Source organism: Panthera uncia, chromosome B4, assembly GCF_023721935.1.
Source record: "Panthera uncia isolate 11264 chromosome B4, Puncia_PCG_1.0, whole genome shotgun sequence".
Lineage (NCBI taxonomy): Eukaryota > Metazoa > Chordata > Mammalia > Carnivora > Felidae > Panthera > Panthera uncia.
Window position 1 is genome coordinate 69013695 of NC_064809.1, and position 11215 is coordinate 69024909.

Sequence of the window (11215 nt, forward strand, 5' to 3'; positions counted from 1 at the left end):
CTGCTGTCAGTGTGGAGCCTACTTCAGATCCTCTGTCTCCCTCCTTTGCTCCTACCCCCTTCATGTGTGTGCTCTCTCTCTCTCTCAAAATAAATAAACATAAAAAAAAACATTTAAAAAATAATTAATAAAAGCTGTATGTGGAAAGATACACCACAGTAGCTGTGATGGTATCCTTGGATGGTAGATCATAACTAATGTCTATTCTCTACAACAAGCACATATACCTTAAGTAATACGATATAAGTAATATAATTAATATAAGTAATATAATTAAAATGTGATTTCCTATCTTACAACATACCTAAAAATCACTTCCAGATGGATTGCAGATCTAAATGAGAAGGATAAAGCAATTGAGCTTCTAACTTTCATTAGAAGAATACGTGTCAGCCAAAAATGATAAACTGGATTGTAATAAGATTAAGAATGTCTCTTCGGGGCACCTGGGTGGCTCAGTCGGTTAAGCATCCGACTTTGGTTCAGGTCATGATCTCGCAGTCCAAGTCCGTGAGTTCGAGCCCCGTGTGGGGCTCTGTGCTGACAGCTCAGAGCCTGGAGCCTGTTTCAGATTCTGTGTCTCCCTCTCTCTCTGACCCTTCCCTGTTCATGCTCTCTCTGTCTCAAAAAATAAATAAACGTTAAAAAAAATTTTTTTTTAAAGAACTTCTGTTCATCAAGAGATAGTAGCATTAGAAGCCTAAAGAATGTGGAAGAAATGATTTGCAATTCATATACATGACAAAGGACTAGCTTCTAAATATATAGGTAAGGATCATCTTGGAATTATGGTAAAATCAAGAACTTTTCAAGGCACAATTAAGAGAGTGGAAAGTACGGGGAAAATTATTTGTAATACATTTATCTGGGAAAAAAAAAATTGTATCCAGAACACATTAGAAAAACCTCCATCAAATCAGAAAAAGACAGATGACCAAACAGAAAAATAGTGAAAAGACTTAAAATACATTTGCTAAAAGAGAATATCAAAATAGTCAACATAGGAAATGTGTTCCACATTCCATGTCATTACGGAAATGCAAAAAAAACACAATGAGATGCTGTCACATACTGGTAAAAATAAGTAAATTTAAAGATAGAAACAAACTAAAAGAAATATCAAATGGTGACAAGGACTTGGTACAACTGGACCTCTCAGACACTGCTGATGGGGGTACAAATTGCTACAATCACTTTGGAAACTGCAGAATATACAAATACTGTATAACTCCTTAGTATATCCCCACAATTAATGCATCCATAAGTTTGTAAAGAGAGATGAACAAGAATGTTCACAAAAGCACTATTTTTGTAATAGTCAAAAACTAGAAACTACCCAAAAGCCAATCAATAGTACAATAGATGAATGAATTGTGCCAGATGTACACAATGGAATTCTAAACAGAATGCGAATGTACAATCTTACACCTACATTCAACAACACAAATAAATCTCACAAAAATATTGCTTATAGAAAGACCCAGATCCCTCCTACCCCCAAAAAAGAGTACAGAGCGCATAATTCAATATATATGCAATATATGAAAGCAGGTAAAACTATTCAATGTCATTAGAAGTCAAGATAGTGCCTAACCCTGGGGCGGGGGCCGGGGGGGGGGGGGGGGGGGAGAAAACAAAGATTGGAATAAAGATGAATGGACTTCTAAGATGCTGGTAAAATGCTGTTTTGTGATCTGGGTTCTGGCTGCACAGGTGGGTTTGGTTTGTGAAAGTTCATATATCTGCATTCATAATGTGAATTTTCATATCATAATGCTATGTATAATTTTTCTGTGTATATGTGTATGTATAATGCTATATTAAACATTTTTAATTAAAATATTTACCATGGAAAAAACCTATTTAATATGTAGAAAAACTCTGAAATAACTTCAAGTAATTAAATATTAAAATAATCTTTTGGAGTAAATATTTAATTCCAGACACAATTTAATCCAATAACCAGAACCCATAACTAGAATCTCATGAGCCAAAAATACCAGGAAAATTCTGACAACAATAAATATCTCCCATGGCTATTTTCTGTCACTTAACCACATATTCAATTTTTCTTTTTAAAATAAGAAAGGAGGGGCGCCTGGGTGGCTTAGTCAGGTAGGCATCCGACTTCAGCTCAGGTCATGATCTCACGGTTCGTGGGTTCAAGCCCCGCATCGGGCTCTGTGCTGACAGCTCTGAGCCTGGAGCCTGCTTCAGATTCCGTGTCTCCCTCTCTCTCTGCTCCTCCCCCACTCGTGCTCTGTCTCTGTCTGTCTCTCTCTCAAAAATAAATAAACATTAAATTTAAAAAAATAATAAAACTAAGAAAGGAAAGAAAGCCTTATATGTTTTCCTCTAAAGAACATATTTGTACTTAATTAAAATACATTGCTAACTATGATATTTAGCTCATAAGTTAGAAGAGGGAGGGAGGGAGGAAAGAAATTTAATATATTTGTTTTGATTTTAAGAGATTCATGAATAATTCTTTGGTCTTCTTTTAAACTACATAGTGCTAAGTTTACCCAGGAGAATGTAGAATTCTGATGAATTCAATCATCATTTTACATCTTATTTGCAACTTTTTGACCTCTTATAATCTACTGCCTATTAAGGTCCATAACCTGTTGGTTGTTATAAATATTAAAGGATTTCCTGATAGAAGTATTTTTCTGTCACGTTCTTTCTGAATAGAATTAACTTTCTATTCAGATTAATGTTAATATTACATGAAAATGAAATATAATTGGAGGAGTCAACTGCTTTAAAAAAATACGTTTTTCTAAACACTGACACAATTCTATCTGTTTAAAAGATATTTATATTGGAATAAACTGATGTGTCTTGATTATGAAAATTGGTCTTTTGGTCAAATACTCGAAAACAAGTTCTTGATAGTTTATGGTCTAAAATCCATATTAATAAAATGCTTCTTTCTAGACAAAGTATTTAATAACTAATATATTTTTCATTTCATTTTATTAATGAGACAAAATTCTAGAAATCTATTAGGGATAAAAAGAAGGTCAAAAGAATTATTACCACTAACTTTTTTTAATTCTACACTAAAGCAAATATATACTATATTTAGGGGGGAAAAAACTTTCTTTTAAGGAGGTGTTAAATTGAAAATAGACACTGTGGCATTTGACCAGTAGAATTTTTTGCCAGCCAGAAAAATGGCAGATCAGAGGAGCCCATCTTGAATTTACTCCAGTGACATGATTGACTGCCAAATAAAGTGGAATACTACCAATATGAGGTGAAAATAAGGCAAGGAGCCTTTGGCAAGCCAGTGAAGGAAAGAATGGCACCATTCCAAGGGCAAAAGAAGAAAGAAGTGCTCTCTCCAACGTCCAGCTTGAATTACAAAATTCTAGAAGCAATGGGAGGAGCTAATAATACAGCCTTGTTCTAGCTGGGGAGGTGCCTGGAAATCCATCAGACTAACATCATGATGATTGAATGGTTTAAATATAAGACTAGTGGTGTTCGCAAAGAGCCAAGTAAATGTGTGCACTCAGGAGAATATGACACCAAGCAAAAATTCATCTAGGATTTTTCATTTCAATATATATTACCACATTTTTCGAAAAACATAACCATTTATTTTCTAAGACTACAAACCGGTTGGAATGATGCTCAAGGACATTGCCACATCAAAGAACAACTATGTCAAATCTCTTCGTCTTGAGGTCTCAATGTGTTTTCTTACCCATGAACTGCAAAGACTGAACTGGATAACTTCAGTAATCATTTAAAAGCCTAACATTTTATTTGTTTGTAATTTTATAATTTAGGTTTTTTCTTTGTTTGTTTTGTCTTTTAAGTAGGCTCCATGCCCAACATGGGGCTTGAACTCACAACCCTGAGATCTAGTCACATGCTCTACTGAGCCAGTCAGGTGCTCTTGTAATTTTATAATTTATAATTTGAAATTTTGTAATTTATAATTTATAATCTTGGTTTAAGATACCCAAGATACACCAGATAATGGAAGAGGTAGTGGGCTGAAGAAGGTCAATACGAATATTGGAACTTCATTGTAGAGGGAAGGTAGCAAAAATGGATGTTGCACTTTGGGATATTATATAGGAACTTGAGAAATTCCTCATTCCTTAATGAAACAAGATAGGATGGGAGTCAAAAGCTGAAATAAATATTTTAGCATCCAAAGGACGTCAGTGAAGTGCAGATGAATTACACGTAGTCAACCAAGTTCCATAAACAGGGTAGAGAGAAAAGTATACATTGCATTTGAGATGTTCCTTAGATACAAAATTTATGTGCACTCACTACCTTAGTTTCATCTTTTTACCCTGCACACAAATATAGAAAGAATTCCTTTATTATTAAGGTGATAAAAATTGGATGAACTCTTAACAGAAACACAAGGTCTTCATTACTTCATATATGCACACAAGCAAACTGAGACAAAAATATATTTCATGTCAAAGTGTGTACTTTTTACAGAAAACTAAAGTAAGACATACACTTTATAAAATAAGTATAATTCTATGTGGTTTTTCAATTGTTTATTTTTCCCTAATTTTATTTAAAGTATAGAAAAATGGTTGGAAAAGTGTACATTTCAGAGCCCAATTATAAGCCATATAAACAAATTACCTATTTTATTGCCACGTAGTTCTTAACTCGTTGCCCAATTTGCATACTTGCTTCCAATTGAATAGTGAATATATTCAAAACTTAAAATACCTCAAGACCTCCATTGAGGATCTTAAAAATTTTTGCTAATCCTTACAAGAGAAATTCTAAAAGAAAATTTCAATCTGTTTTAAGAAAAAGCAATGAGCCCTGTCACATAAGCATAATAAAAACAAAATGTAGTTTTATTGAATTAATATTACATATTCTTACTTTTGGAACTACAAGCATAATCTATTATCTACATATCTATCTATCACATAATTTGCTTGACCAAAATTATTCAATGCATATGATTAAAAGATAAAACTTCATCCTGACATAGCTAATTAAGCAAACTTTCAGGAATTACTTTGAAAATATATCTGCCTAAGGAATGCCTTACACAATCTTTCTTCACTCACATAGTTTTAGAGAAATACACATGAGTGATATTCTAAGTTTCTCTTCCCTATGAGAAAATGCTGAGAATACCCAAAAGTTGTTGAGTATCCAAATTAGAAACATTGCTGAAATGCAAACAATATATTATCATCTCTTAACATCATCCTTTCTCCATTCCAAGGGATGAAGGAAACAAATTCTAACAAGCACATTGAGCTCTTGCCATATGGACTTGAAACTTTGAAAATACCTAGATCCTCATTTCCTTGAATACATATAAAATAAGAAATGGTAGGCTAATTATTTATAGTTGACAATAGTTTTCCAGGATCTGTATCATAACTTACAGCACTGAAATATTTATTAATAATTCTTATTAGCTCTTTGTCTCCTTTAAGGTAAGCTACAGGGATGGTAGGAGAAGCAGGGTGGGGAGCCTGAGCTATGTGTGAAATCATCATGGAAACCACATCTATGACCAATCAGTGAGAATTGGTAGTCATGATTCTGCAATTATTATTACAAAGCCCTACATGTGAACTTATTTAAATCCCGCTTCTATAGGATTAGTTTATTACAACTGGGATTGGAAACGAGCTTTAGAGTGGTTCATTCTAAGATACTGTCTTAAAGAATCAGGATGGAAAGTTGAAATATGAGTCAACATTCGATTATTTAAGAGCCAAAGTTTCCAGAAGAACAGGTGTAGTCAACTAAGAAGGGGGAGGGTCAAATAAAATGAGGAGTGATAAGTATCTACTGGATTTCACAAAAAGAAAAGAGGAAATCATTGATGTCCTTGATGGAGCTGTTGGTGTGAAACTGGAGTCAAACAAAAGTGGAACAGAGGCTGACAAGGTGCAGGTAGTGAGCTCAGACATGCTTTCAAGTCACTTCATTATGAAGAGAGAGTGGTCTCTGAAAGAGATGTGATTGAAGAAGGGCTTGTAATTTCTAAATGTTTTAAGGGCAAAAGTGTCTTTAGTGTGTTTAAAACCTGATGAGATGGGGGTACCTGGATGGCTCAGTTGGTTAAGAGTCTGACTCTTAGTTCAGCTCAGGTCATGATCTCATGGTTCATGGGCTAGAACTCGTATTGAGCTCTGAGCTGACAGTGCAGAGCTTGCTTGGGATTCTCCCTCTCTCTGCCCATCCCCCACTCATGCTTACTCTCTCTCTCAAAATAAACTTAAAACAAAACAAAACAAAAAACCTCATGGGATGAAGCCAGTAGAGAGCTGGCAGTTAAGATTGAGAGGACAAAAAGGAGCAAGGATGGGATCCTGGGAAGTGGTGGGTGGATTGGTCTTGGGAAGAAAGATATCCAGCTGATAAAAGGGTGGCTTATAATCAAATGAATATTTCACTGTGCTGGCAGGAAGTTGAGGGAATCCCACTTTCAGACTCCTGTTTTCCCTGGGATGCTGGTAACTAAGTTATCTTCAAAAAAGGAAGGGCAGGAGAGGGAGTAAGAGTTTTGGGGTAAGTTGAGAAGGCTTGAAACGTCCTTTGGTCCTGATGAGGTCACAGAGGGAGATGTGGAGGGGAATGTTAAAGGATGGCCTGGAAGTATTGAGTCTCCACCTAAGGTCGGAGAAGGCTGAAGTGGTACTAAACTCCTGTTTCGGCCATTTTCTTCAGCAGAACCCTGCCACCCAATAGAAAAGATATTGAGAAAAATAAAATGGTCTAGGGATTCCTGAGATTGTGCCACTTAGTGGAGATTTCATAACTTTTGCCGGCCTTTAGGATCAATTCAAATACATGAATACTGAAACTTCCAAGGGGACCCAAGATTTCTCATATTTCTAGGTAATGACACTGTAAGCCTACTGAGGGCAGTGATCATGTCTTTTTACATGGTGTCCCAAGGACCTAACAGGGCCAAGCATATGTCAAACTTAATACATTTTCACAAATACGTATTGAAATCAATGCTAAATGGATGGATTTCTTCATCCACTGTGAAAATAAAACACTGCCCACTTGTCTTCAGGACCAAAAGAAATCAGTGTAAAGTCTAAGTATAACGTAAAAGGAAGATAGATTACTTACTGGCAAATTGCATGTGGAAAGTCATGTATGTACTTTGAATTTGTTACTTTTTCACAGGAATGTGTATTTAAAAGAGACCTAAGTACACCTACTAAAAGTAAGTAGTTGCTTACTTGATACATTAACTACAATGATCTCTGGTAGTAGCCAGATGACAGAGGACTGAACTCAGGAAATGTGGTGAGTAACAAATACAAATTTCACAGTCTTAATTGGTGGTCGATGGTCTTCATCATAAAATAAATGATAAGGGGCGCCTGAGCGGCTCAGTTGGGTAAGCATCCAACTCTTGATCTCGGCTCAGATCGTGATCTCACAGTTCCTGAGATCAAGCCCCAAGTCTGTCTCTGCTCTGACGGTGCAGAGCCTGCTTGGGATTCTCTCTCTCCCTCTCTCTCTGCCCCTTCCTTGCTTGCACACATGCATACTCTCTCTCCCTCTCTCTCAAAATAAATAAACATTTTTTTAAAACACAAGAAATGATAGTAGTTATTTATTATCAAAAATAACATTCCAGGATGCTTATTATGTGCCATGTTCTGGATTCAGCACTTAGATGAATTTTCTAATCCTCATAACAACCCTTAGAGGCAGGTACTACTAACATCCCCTTTTTGCACATAAGAGAATCATTCTTAAATAGATGGAATAACTTGCTTGTGATTATAGATTGGGTAAATGGCAGAGCCAATATAGATTCAGTTCTCTCTGTCACCAGATCCATACTCTTTTGCATGCTGTCTGCCCATCCGGTGCAACTCCTTCATTTGTCAAATGTAGAAACCAAGGCCCAGGGAATAAGGTGAGTATTCCTAAACTTCATTAATTGTCAAACCATAAATTGAATTCAGATGTCTTCATCCCCAGTCCAACAATCTCTTATCCATTCTTGAAAACCATAAGCCCTAATACATTAAATTGCTAGTATTGGAAACTTCACCCAACTCCAATCCACTGACTTAGTGAATGAAATTCACCCTTAGTTAAGTGACTGGATCCATTTTCCATCTTAATGCTTCTGGCCAAACTGAAATGAATCTATCTGAATTCTTTACTTCCATAGAGAGTATATTGCTAACTCAGATATTTGAAAGAAATTTTGTCTTAATGCCCCTCACGATTCCCCCAACACTGTAATGTGAGAGGATCAAGAAGCAAACGCCACTCTATGAAGCCTTTGGGAGGATACTCAAAATAGAAAAAAAGAATAGTAGCTAAAATATTACTATGATAAATCAATAGCCTAATCCCTCCAAATGTATTAATTCGTTTAAGGTCCACAGAATTGTATCACAGAAAATGGGTTCAGCTATCATCTGCATCTTCCAGTTGGGGAACTTGAAATACAGAAAGTTCCTGTGATACAGTAGGAAGTGACAGACTCTGTATTCAGATCTTGGCTCTCTGGCTCCACAGCCCACACTCCTACTGAGAACCTTTTCATGTATATTCACATTTACAAATATGAAAGAATGTTGAATCAGACTTCTCCAGTTTGTCTTTGTTTTTGTTTTTCAGCTGAGGCCCCAGATCCTAAGTCAATGGATAAAAAGTGCTGCATCAGGGCACCTGCGTGGCTCAGTAAATTGAACATCTGACTTCAGCTCAGGTCATAATCTTGCAGTTTGTGAGTTCGAGTCCCACATAGGGCTCACTGCTGTCAGTGTAGAGCCAGCTTCAGATCCTCTGCCCCCTCTCTCTGCCCCTTCCCCACTTGCGCTTTCTCAAAAACAAATAAACATTTTTTTAATGTTAAAAAAAGGGGGTGCCTGGGTGGCTCAGTTGATTAAGCATCTGACTTTGGCTCAGTGTCCATGAGTTCAAGCCCCACATTGGTCTCTGTGCTGACAGCTCAGAGCCTGGAGCCTGCTTCAGATTCTGTCTTCCTCTCTCTCTGCCCCTCCTCTGCTTCCATTCTCTGTCTACAGTCTAAAGGATACATCATCACAGGACTTACTGATAGGTTTTCCAACTGTTCCAGAAGCCATCACCCCTGCCAGTCTGTGGAAGATAAGAATAGAGATTTATTAGATGTTCCTTCTAGGGGAGTTTGTAGGATGAATCTTTAGTGATAGAGGGCAAAGAGAAATCTTTAGACAGATTGGTGGGGAGGCATTTTCATAGAGAAAGTCTACTGGCATCTCATTCCCCAACTAGATGCTTCATAAGCTGCATAAACTCCTTGGCACATCCGAGCCTAATACAAGAAGGATGAGAGTCCCAGGGAGAAGCTAAGGAATTCCTAGAGTTTGGAATGCAGAATCTACCAATCTGAGTCTTGCCTGGAGCAGCCCGGAAGCGGTGCAAGGCTGCCGTTGCCTTTGTCTGCTAAGTGAATAGAAAGAAGAGGGCAGTCATGGAGGTGACCAGCTTGCATTTCCAGAATTTGGCAGGACTTGGATGCACGAGTTCTGGTGGACCAAACGAAGGCCGTTGAAGGAAGCCAGATTCCAGCCTAACAGAGTTGTCTACCTCAGTCCTGCCTAAGAACGTTGTCTGATGGAAGAAGAAGACGCAGCAGAAAAAGACTGTTTCGGGTCCACCTGCAGCTCAGAAGTGAGGTGAGAGGCCAAACAATGAAGTGTGTGGGGTCGGCATGTGCTCAGGCACAGAGGAAGTGAAATCAACAGGGCAGCCGTGACTGTGATGTTATGAAGTGTCAGCTGAGCAGTGGCCTTGGATGAATCACAGAGTTAATTAGGAACTATAGAAACAAGCTCTTGCAGCTGCAGGAGAATACTCTAAAAGTCACAAGAAGCACATGTAAGTCACTCCACCAGGGAAAGGGGTTCAGATTTTAGTTGCGGCTACTTACCACCCTATATCCCAGCCCGGGAGGAATTGCATGTCAAGGGCTATAGACACTTAATAAATGTCTATTGAATAAATAATGAACACACTGTCGTCTGTAGTAGATCTCATTATCAGTTCTTGGAACTGATCTGGCATGTCTGGCAATTCTCACTATATTCCTAATTATTTTTTCAAATTTTTTCAGACAATAGACATCTATGTCTTCCTCAGCTAAACATGCCTCTTCACCCTTCCTCTAGTAAATGCAACGTCTTCTTTTGTGAAACTGGCCTCCCCTGCTTAAACTTTTTGACATCAGTGAGGCTGCCAGTCCCAGGCACGTGAACCAGGCTCACCATTCAAAGGTCCCATTGTTTTAGCAACAGGGATTGTGTAAAGGATTGGCACAAGACTCAAAACTGGTTAATCAGCATTATTGCATAGAAGTGTTATATACAGAAGCAGGGAGAGAGAGAGAGAGAGAGCCTGTCTTTCCTCAGAGTCATGAAGCTATCATGTTTACAATGTTATAGCTGCTGCTACCAGCCATGTTCACTCTCACATGGAGAAAGCCAGTTTGAAGGACAGAATGAAGGCGAGCAAAGATAAGCTGAGGGGTGTGTGTACGTGTGTGTGAATGCGTGTGGGGGTGTGTGTGAAAGAGAGAGATTGACAGAGAGCAGCAGAGAAAAAAAATAAAAGTTTTATAAAGAAGGTAGTAATTACATTTTTCATTTAAAAATTTACATTTAAAATTTTTCTTCATTAACATTTTCACGCTGTTTAAACAAAAATTATTTTCGTAAATTGGAAGAAAACACAAACACACCTAATAGAGCACATAATGGGAAAACAAATGACAATGTTTATCATCCTTTAGCTTGCCTTTATCCTCCACCAGGCTTGCCTTTTTTAGGCTGTTTATTTCAATGCTGTCACCATGTGTGACCCTAATGAAGACTCTAGTTTCATAGTCCCCATGCTAGGAGCTGTATTGTTTTCTGCAACACTCCGGAGTCCCCCATAAATATTTAAAGCATGCCAAGCTTGTTATCTACAAAGGAGGTTCTGGGCAAGAAGTAAGCTCTAAAACTCCCCCTAGAACATTAAAATGGGATAAGAGAGTCATTATCAAATTATAAAGCTCTGTAAAATTCAGGCTGACTTCTCCTTGTGTTAGAAGTTGTTCTTCATTTTTCTCATCTACATTTCTTTGTATATCTTGTTTCTGACTAGATGGTCTTGTTTAATATTTCTAAAGGAGATCACCACACTGATTCTTAAAATCAAAGAATTTAAAGCAGGGGTGGGGGGAAAC